This window comes from Sardina pilchardus, chromosome 10 (genome assembly GCF_963854185.1).
Source record: "Sardina pilchardus chromosome 10, fSarPil1.1, whole genome shotgun sequence".
Taxonomy (NCBI): domain Eukaryota; kingdom Metazoa; phylum Chordata; class Actinopteri; order Clupeiformes; family Clupeidae; genus Sardina; species Sardina pilchardus.
The window spans coordinates 23,556,542-23,572,054 of record NC_085003.1 but is presented as its reverse complement, the minus strand read 5'-3'; the positions used below and the strand labels follow the sequence as shown (position 1 = coordinate 23,572,054).

Below are 15,513 nucleotides of genomic sequence, written 5' to 3'. Positions count from 1 at the left end.
TTCATCAATAGCATATATAATTTATCTATTAGCTTCCCTATTCTACAGTTTGTTTGATTAGCCAAAACAATACTAGGTGTAGCGAAGGGAGAGAGCAGTCACCCAACCTGGACTCAAACCCGGGTCTCAAGGGCAACACCAAACCTGTCGCTTGACCACAATGTCAAACAGCTACTGTAGGTTTGCTGGTACAGTATGACAGTCAGAGCACATACTCAACTGTAGTGATGGCACTCCATCACAATAGGTATATTTATATATAATAGCCTATTTTTTTTTTTACTTAATTCTGACCAGTGACCATTCATTTCAGTCAGAGGTCTGTGCTCCGTTCTATTGGTCTGTATTGCTGGCTTTCCAGACAAGAAAAGGCACTTGACTCCTCTTTACATAACCTGCTTTCTTTGTCTGCAATTGACTCCATTTTGGTCCTTTCTTTGCACTTGCTGTTGAAATGTACTTCCTGCCCCTGACTGTGACCACCACCAACACTGCCATTCTAAGCTGTGTTTTCAGGGTTTATTTATTGATTCCTTTATCCATTTCTTTATCCCTTGTTCTGATGTTTTTTTCTGCACTTTCTGTGTGTTGGTCTGATTGTTTTTTTGTGTTTATATATGGTTTGTTTATTTGCAATCCACTGAATACACTCTTTGAACATAATTGCAACCTTTCCTCACCAAGCAGCTGCGCTGCCGCCCACCCATTCACCACAATCTCCTTTCATTTAGATTTAGATAGCGCTCACAGGAGAGAGCTGCATTATTCCATAGCATTCTCTGAAGGGTCCCCTGTGCCGTTTCCTGTTTGCATAGTGGTGTTGTAGTACACCTAATTCTTGATTTTTCCCTTTTTAGGCATTTGGTTATTTTTGTGAGAGAAATGTTCAGCAGCAGCATCTGTTGTTGTGGTAACTCAGTACTTTGTACCCTCGTCATCATGAGCAAGTCTCTTTTTTTTCCTGCAGTGAAACAGAATCATTTCACAGCCATTACTACACTCATGGAGCAAATTTGGTTGTTTCAATTTTGTTTTCTGTAGTGCTTCCTTTCTGGTATTATGCTTGATGATTTCTACCCTGTTTTTACATTCTTTGAAGCATTGTCTCTGCTATGTTTACAAGCTCATAGGAGTGAGTCAACCTAGGCAACCTATTTCCGATGGCTGCAATTCCCAAGCTGGTCTAGAAGTTTATGAGACGAGTCTGTAAAAAAGGGCTCAAAAAGCCTTTACATTATTCTATAAATGAATGCCCTCCATCCAGGCTTTCCAATTTACTTGATACTAGCTGTGACTTAAACAGCAACACTGACCTCTCCATGACACGGTCAAAGAAGGACAAATATGAACAAATCCCAATTCCATCAAACACTTCTTTTCAAGGGTAAACACTAGGCACAGACTATGAAAAAGAGGTGTAAACGACGCACACCAAAAAATGAGGTGCAGGCAACTGTAATAAACGTAGTAAGGAGAGAGAGATGCCGCACACTCCGAGTTTAGACAGACTATTTATTGCGGTAACGTTTCGGCCAACGGCCTTCTTCAGCTCGCTTAAACACTAGGCACAACCAACCTTACACTGGTGTGTCTCTTACTCTGACCCACAGATATTCCCTTGTGCAAGCTAGCCGATAAAAGGTGACTGAGCTCACCAAGCAGAGCAAAACTGCATCAAGGCATCTCTTATACAAATGATTACATGCACATGTTCCTCTCCATAATCCTCTTAAGAGATCATTAATGCTCCAGAATGTCTGTCCCGAATGACTCAAAAACACCATCTCCAACACCCACTGGAAAAACACTGCGAAACTGACAGTCACCGCCCGTGTATATTTAATTCACATTTAAACATCAGGTTTCGCAGATAAAAACCCGTTCGTTATTGTCACTCTCCATGTCAGCTCTACACCAGAGAATGTCTACACGGGCTTTTATCCATTCCAAAACAAAAGCGCATGACAAATATTGTCAGCCAAAAGGGGCCATTTCCAGAATTAATAATGGGGCTTCACTGGCTAAGGGCTACATGAAGGTAGCCATTGTGATGATGCCGAGCTGTCACTCATTTAGCTAACCCTCCTAACCCCCCCTTCCCCCCCACCCAAAAAAAGAGAGAAAAAAACTCATCCAACCTTCTCACTCTTCCCCACCGTTCGGTCGCCCTAAGCCCAGCAATACACCTGATGAATTATCCATGGGGCTGGTAGCTCGTGCCTGGGAAGGGAGAGGCAGTCGCATTGTTCTTTATGTTGGATAGTTCACCCACTGAGCCGCGGAGGCTATTACTGGGGCCCTCTGTCCCATCAGCCCTAACTCAACCCGCTAGAGCCCCCCATGCTTCCACGCCTCAGCAACACACACACACACACACACACACACACACACACACATACGAACACACACACACAAAAGCTCTGTAATTGGCGGTATCCATTATAAGTGTGCTCGCTGTCACACTCTTATACTCCATCGCTCACTCCACTTTTTCCTCCGATGATCTCTGCATGATGGAGGACCACACCTGTGCTTGAGCCATCATCACGTGGGCACGTGGCAGCCATAATGAATCTCCCGCATGCCGCGACGCACACGGCGTGTGACACGCAGAAGGATTCACCCCGATGAAGGAAGATGGCGTGAATTGTCACAGCTGCCAACAATGAAGGTAGACACCCGCCCTTCCCCTCCCCACGTCTATGATCAATGAGTGATGTTCATTTGAATGGCTGCTGTTGCCATTGTGATGGTTTCATTCAGTTTGAAATTTTGTCTCACCCTGATCATCATCTTTAGCTCATTCATACAGTGCGTTCAAGTCAGACAGTCAGCATTGTAATGCTAATTGGTGTATCTTTTGTACTATCGCACAAACCACACATATTTTATTTCAGTAGGATATTCTGTAATTAAGACAGAAAAAGCCTCCTGTTTTGTAATGTCTAGGAAGTAAATGAACACTTTGGAATTTGAATAACGCAATTAAAACAATTTAAATAATTAATACTTTCTTTGTGCTCTGAAGGGACGATGTTCACGTTTCAAAAAATGTGACGACTGAAATTAGTACTTGAGGCTGATCTGTGAACTGATCCTATGGAGGAATTCATTTTCCTCACAATTATAAATAGCCACTTTGTCACATTCTCTCTCTCTCTCTCTCACACACTCACACACACACTCACGCACACGCACACACACACACACACACACACACACACACACAGAGCACATCATCCTACCACCCACTAGCTAACCAAATGCCTTCAAGCAACAGCCTGAACCCATATTAGGAAGCATAGAAACAGGCAGCAAGATAAGCCTGTCAGCCTTTTTGAGAAGCGACTGCAGTTTCTTGTAGACTCAAAGGCAAGCAAATGGACGGAAAAAAACTTAACTTGTGATGTATGCCAAGAGACAAACAAAGCTGTTACAAAGGTGTACATAATCCTATGGATATCTGCGTCACACGCACGCACATACGCGCGCACGCACACATGCACGCATGCACGCACGTACACAGTTGTCAGTGTGTGTCTGTGGCACAATCTCAGAAAATATCCAGGCTGAAATCTTAAAAAAGGAGACAAACTCCTGCCGAGTATGGAAAGAACATGGTTAGTCAGCTAAAACCTGGTGTAGTAGACTCATTGATCTAGACAAGGACTTGTAGCCTAGTAGAAGGAAACCAGCGCTGAACACATACGGTAATGTGATTTATTTCAACACCTCCACACAAGCTTCATCAGTGCTGATGGTTCAAATCCCATAGACACTTCATGTAGCCTATAAGCGGATGAATCCCATGATCCCTCAGACAGAAAATCTGTGTGGCGTGGTATTCATTCACCTGACCTATGTAGCCCTGGGGTCGCTTTAATGTCCAATAGTTGGATTTCACAGAAATAAATGAAATTCACACAAAAAAACCCCCACACAATCCATTTGCTTATTTCAGTTGGCAGGAGCATGTCATAGTTTTTCCATTAGGTTGACAACCTAAAGGCAATACAATTAAGTGAAGTGGATGGCCTCTCAGTCCATAATCCCTTATGGACTCCCAGGATGATTAAAGTACCATGCTACATTTCATAAATATGATAAATGCTTTGTGGCTCACTAAATCATTCATGACTGGATGATTACCGTACCTGAAGACGGACCACTTTAGCACCACACAGATTTGGGGAAAAATTGAAAATCAAAATGAAAAAATATAGCACATTTCTTACACTCAAATATATTTGTGCTACAGTATTTTCCCCGACTAATTAGTGTCCTTACAGTAAACAAAGAGGAAACTCTGTCAGTATAGTAGTAATAATGGTATAATATTATTAATTAATACAAACTGCTTTGGAGTGCTTTGGGTTTCAGCACTCTGTATGGTATGTGAAGGTCAGCAAGTAACTTTGCTCTTTGCAAAAGGCTAATGTTTGAATGCCACTCTGGTGGATGACCTGTCAGTCAACACGTACTGTATCTACACGGAGAATGGATCAAAGCAACTCATGAAATTAACCATTGAAGGTCTTCTTGAGAAATTAAATGCTCTTTATTAAGTCTGTTTTTTATATCCCCTTCCAATATGGTGAATAGTATATTATATGTGTAGCCCATGGCTACAATAATTCTGGCAATGATGGACAGAATACAAACACAAAACCTGGCTTATTTTAATTAGGCCACTGCTTTAGATAGTCTATCTTACTTTTATTCTTAAATACTAGGTTAAGGTTTACCCACCTCTGTCATAACAAAGTTACAACGTTTACTGTTTGCCTATAAGAAATATTGACGTGCACAGAGAGGAGTGAACTACATGTATAAGTTAGCTGGGAGAAAATGTCTCGGTGAAAAAGTCTAAACAAGTAAGTTTAACCACAAAAGTTGAGCTCATAAAAAGGAATGTAAAGAACCTGCTTTCACTAATACAAAGCCCGTATCTGATCTGCTGCCGCTGTTTATCCATTTCAACTTTTGCGTCATCGACGGGTAACGCCCCCTTTTGGGGGAAACAAACGGTTTGGATTCCCCCAAAAACTGATGTTCTGAATTTGATTTTTGAGAGAGGATCTGAATTTTGTCGGAGGAATTTTGTTTACTCCGGTAACAGAACAAAAACGACATGCCTAAAAGTTGTTGCGTGGTGGGCTGCACCTCAAACATTAAGAAAAACCCTGGTGTAAAATGTACACCTTTACCATGGATAAATCAAGCGGAAAGGCGTATGTTGTGGCTTCAGGCTTTAAAGAGGGAAGCGCCAGATGGAGGGTTGTGGGACCCAAAGACCCCTCACACTTGTATGTGGGAAACATTTCATAACAGGTAAGTCGATTATTAAATTAATTCAAGCCCCAATCTGTATGTATGTATTGTAATGTATTTAAGTAGTGTAGGCTACTTGCTTGTTACTGGCTTCATTTTCATTACTATGTATCACGTAGCTAAGGCTAGCACATTACGATACTTAGTATCTAGCTATGGCCTGGTAGCTAGGAGACAGTTACAGTAGGCTATACCATGTATCATTAATGTATTAGGTAAGGCTAGCACATTATCAACTAAGCTACTTAGTATCTAGCTATGGGTGTATACCAGAGTTTTTTTTTACCATACTGAAATGTATTTTACAATGTTTAACCAATTCCAGGAAGTCATGTCAAAGAACCCCTGCACCCGGATTATGTGCCCACCATATTTCCTCACCGTACTGTGGCAGACTCAAAACAGAAAATAATATAAAAACGCCAGGAAACGTGAACAGATGTCCTTTCTCAAACGCAAAGTAGCTAAAACGACTGCTGTGAGCCCTGATCTACCTACAAGTAAGTGTAATGACATGCACTGTATTAAAATATGCAGGTTAAAGTTTGATTGGGTTTAGATGTGCGGGCTAACGCAACGTCTTTTTCTCATTAGTTATAGATGAAGACGAAGATGCTAACGATGACGATGAAACCAGTGACCAGGCACTTGACGTGTGGGAAGAGAATGGCTTTTTGGGGAAAAAAATCTCGCCATGTCATGGTGCAAATAGCAAATGCCATGCATAGTGAACGATGAATGCTTAGTGAATTATCTAAACTGCATCGACTAAAGCACATGCATAGAAAGGGATCTTTTTCCCAAAAAGCCACTCTCTTCCCACAAGTCAAGTGCATGGTCACTGGTTTCACTGGTTTACAGATATCAAGTAGGCCTAGTATAGACTAGGTAAACCAAGCCCAATCTGCCGGTGATTGGATTTCGCCCTGTAGCTCAGGCTGGAAATCTGTATATTTATCTCTCCTGCTTCCTGTCCATGTTTGCTGGAACCAATCAGAAACTAGCTTATCCACCAGGCACACCTGGATTGTTGGTCTGATTGGTTGAAGGACTATATGCAAATGTGTACAGAGTAATTTGAGCTATGCCTATTGATCAGGCATCGTGTGTAGCAGAAATACAGCACAGACTCCCCAGACTAATGTTCAGTCTTAAAAGATTGAGTTTAGTCTGGTGGTAGCCGGGCTAGTTCGAGTGGTTAGAGGAAGCCTGCATTGCATCACTTCCCATCCAACTGTCAGATGAGTTAAGTCAAATCCGCAACAGAGCAAGCAGACCAAGATCATGTGACTTTCATGATTTTCATGTTTAAACTTCGTCTTTGTCTTCGTCTTCGTAATATTTGAATGTACCTGATATGTATCCATTAAGAGCCTTCCCCTGTGTATCGTGTTACAAATTGCACAGCTCATTTACTCCAGCCACAGTAATAGCATCTGGAAATGGTAAATCCCAGGATTCTAGGTTTCTAGACATCTAAATTCTCCTGGGATGGGGGGCTAATTCGGACTGTATCCATTCAACAACAGACAAGTCAGACTGGTCCAGCTCGCTTCTGCTACTTCACGTCTAGCACATAAGCACAAAGTGTGGTTAACTTCCACAAACCAAACAATTTCCAACTTCAATGGAAACAGGAGAGACCTTCATAGCTTAGCTGTAGCCTAACTGTCGCTAGTTGAATGAAGTTTATTTTTGTAAAATAAAAATGATTTAAAATATCGGACTACAAGAATAATCTGGCGGGCCAAACAATATTCCTGGCGGGCCAGCTTTGGCCCATGGGCTGCCTGTTCTCAACCCATGCTCTAGGCTATCCATAACTACACAGTGAGTAGCATAGCCTATCAGAATGCATAAATAACCCTGGGTAGTAAACGTTTATTTAAGACTGCCTGTGGCATATAATAACATAAGGCTGGTGGACAGTGGCTGCCGAAAGAAGAAATCTACAAAAAATAAAATCCTCTCAGCCGTGACTTTTTAATGTGGGGGCTCTGGTGCCCCGCCATGGATTTCCCGTCCCAGGTGGACTTGCAGTGAACAAGGTCAGAGGTAAATCTGGACCAGAGGATCGATGGCGGCGGGAGGGGGGGAGTGGTGGCATGACTGACTCCCACGCGCGGGTGGTGGACTGCGGAGTGCCTCGGCGGGTTAAAGCCACACAAACCCACCGAACAAGGCAACACAGAAACCTGCTGGGCAGGCAGAGGTGTTAGGATCAGTTCCAAGCTCCTGCTTTATTCCTGCGTGTGGGCTTATCCCACGGATCGGGGGAGGGGGACGCTTCACCGTAAGCATTCCACTCTCACATGTCCTCTCTACAAGGAGATTCTGACCTTCAATCCTTGTCTCAAACTAAGATTAGACACAATCTTTTTAGACACATTTTAGTCCAAAAGCTACATTCTCATGTTCACTCTTAATCCACTGTGTCCTACTCAACAGTAAATTGCTGCTACAACTATTTAGATACTGTTTGGAAGTTTTATGTATATCTATACATAACAGCTGTGGTCACACACTGGATAGTTAGCCCACAAACTATCTACAAATGTTCAGATTATCAACAACCTATCTGTTGACACTAGGTTAATGACAAGTCATGGTGAAGGTTACGGTGTGGGATTTGGATTTGGTTGATGATCTGAGGACTATTCAAGTGTGTTACCAAAAATGCAAACTACTTCCAAGTGATCCTAAACAGGATCACTGCAGCTTTAAAGCATGTCCTTTGGGCTGGTCATTGTGACTTATTGTAGGCGATTTGCGTGTTAACAATCTGTTTTTTTATTTTATTTTATTTTATTTTAAAAAGGGAGATCTGAATCAGAAATATGAAAATAATCAAGATGCCGACCGAGTTCAATTCAAGTCCATAATTCGATCCTGTGGTAATATATCACTACTTTGTGAGCACAAGTCTACAACAAAATGATTTCCATCTAAGACAATCCTTATCGTTTGAAGAAAACAACAACAACAACAAAAATAAAACCTAATTCAATTAGGATGTCAAATATATTTCAGCTAAATTTGTTTGTGATACGAACATGAACAACACATTTGAGCACTGTCATAGCGCATTTACCTTGAGTGACCTGTTTACCCATCTGTAGTTCTGACAACCTGAAGGCCAACAGCTTGTACAGTATGCTACAGCTTGTTACAATGAATGATATCTGCAACATGCATCTGTTGCACAAGTAAGGGCAAGCTGCAATTGTAGCACAACTTCAGAAACCCTGGCATGTACATTCATATTCTGATATAAAATGGACAATGGATCAGGTTAAAAAAAAAATGAATGACCGAAATAGCCTTGTGAGGTTGGTGTCTAACTCAGGACAACAGCATGTCGTGTATTGCAGGCTGTGCACACAAAAAGATCACAGCACTTGTGTCATAGCCACGTTCAGTCTCATTTTCCCTTCCAAGTAGTAGTCAGCCCAGATAGCAAAACTGCACTGGCACGGAACTGGGCCACATGTACCACAACATTCGGCACGGATCTTTATAATGGACCTGATCCGGCGTCCAAACGCACATCGGTCCAAAATTGTTTTGGATCTGTTTGACGGATTTGCGGCAGATATGAACTTGCACTCGTCCAGGTCCGTCCCAGATAGCAAAACACACCTACCACGACATCCGGCACGGATCTGAATAGTGGACCTGATCCGGTGTCCAAACGCACATCGGTCCAAAATTGTTTTGGATCCGTTTAACTGATCTGGTGCCAATAAGGGCTAAGACTGCTCCCAACAAACAAGATAACGTCCCGGCGATGATTCAGAGCATTTTTAAAAAACGTTTTTTGTCACTGCGACGTAAAAAGAGGAAAAATCGAATGTCACTCAACTACCTGTTCACCGTTTAGCATTTGCGCCATGTAGATTACCCAAGTCAATCTGTCACGAAGCATGTAGCGTTAGGATACTATTTATGTGAGTGAAACAGCTGTCAACATTGTTAAGCCGTAATTGACATGCAGTAATGATTTGCAATTACGACTAGTAATTTATTACACACACTTATTTATCTTACCTGTGGGTGCGGCTTGGAGATTGATGATCACGTCCGGATGAATAGTAATTGGATTAGTTAGCTGGATATTTATACCCGGTTAGGTCTAATACTTTCACGACTACGGTGTATTTCCCCCCTAATAAATTACTAAGTCAATGGTCATATCTGGTAATGTTGTTGTTCAAAACATCAGTGGAGTAGGTTAGCCTATAAGCTAAAATGTCCCAACCACATTGTTTCAAAATTAAAAACTAATATTTGCAATGCATGCTGGGAAGCAAACAAAGCAAACAAACAAGCAAACAAAGTAGGCCTACACAAAATATAATTAAAGTTATCAGAGGATGTCTAGGTTATATTTTATATCTAAACCAGGAGGTTTCTAAAGTCATAAAATTGTGATAAGCATCTGCAAAGTTTTTTTATAGTGGTGACCAGTTGGGGATATTGTGAATGTCTGCTTAAAGTCATATGTGATATGGGACCTGCATTGCAGATCCGTACCACACACAAGAAGCGGACCCGTACCACACATAAGAGGCGGAACCGCATTGCAGATCCGTACCACACACAAAAGGGCTCGGGCACACGACTTGCATTCGAGGAATATTGCCGCCATGTTGGTAGCGCACTGAACGTGATGTCCATTCATTCAGATGCAGAAGACAAGAAGCAGAAATATAATATTAACTGCGCTGTGCCCGCAAAGTTTTCACGTCATGATCCCGAGCCCTATAAGCGGACCCGTACCACACATAAGAGGCGGAACTGTATTGCAGATCCGTACCACACACAGTAAGCGAACCCGTACAGGTCCGCTTCTTGTGTGTGGTACGGATCTGCAATACGGGTCCGCTTATTGTGTGTGGTACGGGTCTGCTTCTTGTGTGTGGCAGAGCCATAGAGAGAGCAGAGAGAGTTGCGACACGCTTTGATGTCGCCGCCACGCGATCAAAAGTTCCAAAAAACCTGCGCTGAATGGCTGAATTCCAGGAGGGTGGGATGTACTTCTAGATGCTGGAAGGTGTTATAAATTAACTCATTAACTACTGACCAAGAGATTGGCTGTAAATAGTTCCAAAAGTCCCATAATGAGGAAATAGCCTGGAAAAAGCACTGCCATTTTTTCCTACGGAGGTCTATGGGAGTGTCGTCACTCTGTTTTATCTACCGCTCTGGTGTGTGGTATACGGATCTGCAATTCATGGGTTTCATCAGGTCCCTTTCCACAGGTGTATAAAATGAAGCACCTTGATTATCAATGCAGACTGCATGGTGATTGATACACCTGTGCAAAGGGACCTGATGAAACCCATGAATACGGGTCTGCCTCTTGTGTGTGGTACGGGTCTGCTTCTTGTGTGTGGTACGGATCTGCAATACGGGTCCTTTTATTGTGTGTGTGTGGCACGGGTCCTCTTATTCTGTGTTGTACGGATCTGCAACACGGGTCCGCCTCTTGTGTGTGGTACGGGTCCGCTTCTTGTGTGTGGTACGGATCTGCAATATGGTTCCGTTTATTGTGTGTGACACGGGTCCGCTTATTCTGTGTTGTACGGATCTGCAATACGGGTCCGCTTATTGTGTGTGGGCCACATCTGGCCCACAGTCAGATACCGTAGGTCCGCTACATACGGATCTAAAGGCTTTCATGCGGATCCGGCCCAAAGGAAATTGCTATCTGGGAGGGAGCCATGGGGTCAGACCTGGCTTTGTCGGTTAAAGTTTTTTTTTTTGCAGAATCTAGTAGACTAGGGGTACCTCTTTAAGATTTAAGAGGGTGCCCGGTGATATCCCTTGGGCAATTTCGTATATTAAGCCTTTCTTGTCCAATGTGTTGACTATAAGGCGGATATACTATAGGGTAAAAAAATTAACAAGCAGATATCACTATGAAACTTCACCAGTTGATTACTTAGATCAATATGAAAAATAAATGTATTACAAGTTTTCTGAAATTTAATGTTTGAATATGCAAATTAGGTATGATGTAATTAAATATGCGCTGATTTGCATAAACGTAAAAATATCAAATCTGAACATTGGATAAAGCCAGTTTCAATTTTTTTCTTTTTATTTTGTTGACATAAGAGATGAAAAGTATTTTAGAGAGGGAATTATGGATATCTCATTTAGTTATTCAGTAAATCAGAAAATACTATACCAGCCTTTAAAAAATCCATTTTCGCCATGTTTTTTGGAATAAAATGTCATGTAAATCAGGCTAAGAATAATATATCAACAAACCCCTCTGCAAAAACCTTCTAAACATGGTTAGGTATAAGACTGAAAAGTTTGGTGTATGTAGATGCTTGTGAAGTGGAGATTTTGTTCTCCGAGTGAGAGAGGAAACTCATCCATATCCGCCTTATATTCAACACATTGGACAAGAAAGGCTTAATATACGAAATTGCCCAAGGGATATCACCGGGCACCCTCTTAAATCTTAAAGAGGTACACCTACTCTACTAGATTCAGCAAAAAAAAAAACTTTAACCGACAAAAGTGAAGTGTTCCTTTAAGGTTCTCGTGAGCTTTTGGCAGACCAGACCAGTCACTAAGCCATGGGGTCAGGTTGCAACCAACCCAGGTCAGACCTGGTTTTGTTGGTTAAAGTTTTTTTTTTTGCTGAATCTAGTAGAGTAGGTGTACCTCTTTAAGATTTAAGAGGGTGCCCGGTGATATCCCTTGGGCAATTTTGTATATTAAGCCTTTCTTGTCCAATGTGTTGAATATAAGGCGGATATGGATGAGTTTCCTCTCTCACTCGGAGAACAAAATCTCCACTTCACAAGCATCTACATACACCAAACTTTTCAGTCTTATACCTAACCATGTTTAGAAGGATTTTGCAGAGGGGTTTGTTGATATATGATTCTTAGCCTGATTTACATGACATTTTATTCCAAAAAACATGGCGAAAATTGATTTTTTAAAGGCTGGTATAGTATTTTCTGATTTACTGAATAACTAAATGAGATATCCATAATTCCCTCTCTAAAATACTTTTCATCTCTTATGTCAACAAAATGAAAAGAAAAAAATTTAAGCTGGCTTTGTCCAATGTTCAGATTTGATATTTTTACGTTTATGCAAATCAGCGCATATTTAATTACATCATACCTAATTTGCATATTCAAACATTAAATTTCAGAAAACTTGTAATACATTTATTTTTCATATTGATCTAAGTAATCAACTCGTGAAGTTTCATAGTGATATTTGCTTGTTAATTTTTTTACCCTATTCACCTGTAGTATATCCGCCTTATAGTCAACACATTGGACAAGAAAGGCTTAATATATGAAATTGCCCAAGGGATATCACCGGGCACCCTCTTAAATCTTAAAGAGGTACCCCTAGTCTACTAGATTCTGCAAAAAAAAAAACTTTAACCGACAAAGCCAGGTTCACCTAAATTATGGCATTTGGCTCCCGGACTATAGCACTGTAGAGCACAGGAGAGTGACAGAAGCGACAGTCATTCAAAACAGGTCTGATTTGAACAGAAAAGGGCCTTTTTGTGATAGAACAAATTAATGTTTTCAGTTTTGAAATGTGCTGTGAACACATGGTTAGTGCTTCATTAATTTCTTGACCACCTCCTATCTGCAATTAATCCAAGTATGTATTAGCTGACTGAGAACCCTCTGTAAGGTCAATTAACCATTATTTCCTCATCAAATCATGATTATTTATTCTAATCAACTGGAAACTCTATTTATACTATTCACAGGAAGAGTTAGAATAGCCTTGCGCTTAGCACAATCATACCTTTTTTTATTGTGAAGAGTTTATTTACTTGGTAGGGGGTTTCAGATAAGCAAAGATGCTTTGGAAATATATTAGGGACTTTCCATTGATGCCCCTGACGCATTTTAAAACCACAAATTACGGCACATCGAGGACAAGCTCGGTCCAGTGGTCCATACTTCAGTTACATGAGCGCTCGACTTGTCAACCCAGGGCTATGAGTTCAACCCACTCTGGCACCTTAATGTCAGCTGACTCATGTTGGGGCTTTCCGGTATCGTCCCGCTGAAAGGCTCACAACATCCACCACATCACTTCAGCTTCAGAGTTATGTCACTGAAGCAGTCTGGGAAAGTTGTGGGCTGTTGAATTATGCCTCCACAAAGGAGAGATACACACTACAATTTTCTGCCTTTGCTTAGACCTTCTCACACAAGCAATTCAGCCACCAACAAATGTTGGTTGCGACCCAAAGCAGACTGCATCCGTGGATGCATATATGCAGTGCCTTCAGCTATCTTCACAGATAAGGTTGTGCTTTTATGAGGCATGTTTGGATGTCTCAAGGCATTATTTCAGTAAATGACAATACAAGGCAATACTAGACAGCACAAGTATCCTTGCCACCTTGCAAAAGTATCAATCAGTATTAAACAGTGGACAATACCAAAAGGGCATTCTTTTGGGCATCAGTGCCCATAAACAATTAGCCACAACAAATTAAAAAAAAAAAAAAAAAAAATTGAGACAATGCTTGAGCCTGTTGCACTAATAGTTTTTAGGTAGCAATTGATGACCCCTTTCACAGAATGGTTTCACAATCAGGTTTCAACTGATTATACAATAACAATAACTCCTCATGGACACTCACTCTGAGAGAGTGTACTCGAGAAATAGTAATTATATTAACTCGTATGAGATAACATGTAAATTATACAAAGGACGAGAAATGTTTGCCTGTCTAAATAAACGGCAAACCCTGATCTAATTCCTATAATGTAGAAAGAGTGAGAAATGAGTTTGGGAAATTATCAATGTCACCTTCAAAAACCTCAATATTGAAAGACCACAAAAGACTCAGTAGTTCATTTAAATATTATGACAATATATTGCTTCAATTATAGATGATAATATAAGTATTTGTTTCTTCAAGCGAGTAACATTAGGCAACTTCCAAATGTCTACTTCGTTCCCACTCCACATGTGTCACTGAGAACTTCAAACAAATACAAAACCTTTCTGCCGTTTATTGGCAGACTATCACACATTTCTTTCCATTGCCTTTGAGCATTCAGTTCAACTGTTGAAATTGGATCCAGGGTCCTGTTTAATGAAAGCCTTGCGTCATGGCTTCTCATGCCATAAAAGGAGTGATACACAAAGAAATAACGACAGTAGACTCCAGAGTAAAATCAGAAAATCAACAATCACTCTCAGTTTGATTGGAGGAATATCAGCCAACCCCCTCTAGTAATGAGCGTATCCCAAATGTAACTTTAGTTTGGTTATATTTTAAGAAGACTTTGTGATTTGTAGCCTGACGTTGTCATACTCAAAATACTTGTAAAAATATGAGTCTGATACTGCTCTATTGAGACATAATTATGGGGCGTGTTTCAATCGATACAAGGGGGAAATGTCTCTGCACTCAGTTGGATAGACCTCACCAATCAGAGCAACTACATATCTTATCGTGAGCTGTCAGAAGAGCAACGGAACTATCCTTCTTCTCCAAAAATGCCTTAAGATTGTTTTCTGGTCTTTTTAAAAGTTCTTGCACTATATCTTGTACAAAACACAATAGCAAAATCTAAGACAACAAAATAAGTACAGTAATTTCCCGCATATAAGCCACATTGTGTATAAGCCGCAGGACAGTGTTTTATGCAAGTCAAAAGAAAAAAAACATATTAACACCACATTAACTGGCCCCCTGTATTAACCTCATAGCGGGAGAAATTTTGCAAAATCAATGTATAAGCCGCGGCTAATAGTAGGGAAATTACGGTAGCAAAAACTGACATTTCCCCTCCTTCGTTTTTGAAAATAAATCAGTATTACAAACATGCTATAAACAGCTACAGGGTGTAGCAAACCCCGCAAGTGAACAGGCCAATCAGTTCTCCCACATATCCACCTTGCCCAAAGTTTTCAGAAATAATATGTTTTTGACAATAAAACCTCAATTTCTGTTTAAATTAAATGGCAAACCGCATGGAAATAATATGCACAATACGTACAAAGCCCAATTTGATTGGTTCAATCAGCCCTAGTTTAGAACAAGTCCAGACTAGACCGAACTTCTCTACCTCAAATGTTGTGGGCGGGGCTAAGTTCGACTGGCACCCAAGTTACATGTTTTACAAAAAATGCAATGTCTTCAAAGCTGGTTATGCAATG

General features: G+C 40.9%; 1 protein-coding gene and 1 long non-coding RNA gene across 2 annotated transcripts in view; one reads left to right on the top strand and one right to left on the bottom strand.

Annotated features, from left to right (window-relative positions):
- lingo1a (leucine rich repeat and Ig domain containing 1a) overlaps positions 1-15,513 on the bottom strand; it is a 76,632-nt gene that overhangs the window by 29,041 nt on the left and 32,078 nt on the right. The window lies entirely within an intron of this gene.
- LOC134094742 (uncharacterized) overlaps positions 2,626-15,513 on the top strand; it is a 78,700-nt gene continuing 65,812 nt past the window's right edge. The window contains exon 1 of the long non-coding RNA XR_009940482.1: positions 2,626-2,671. This is a non-coding gene — a long non-coding RNA (uncharacterized LOC134094742). The remainder of the gene's footprint in view (positions 2,672-15,513) is intronic.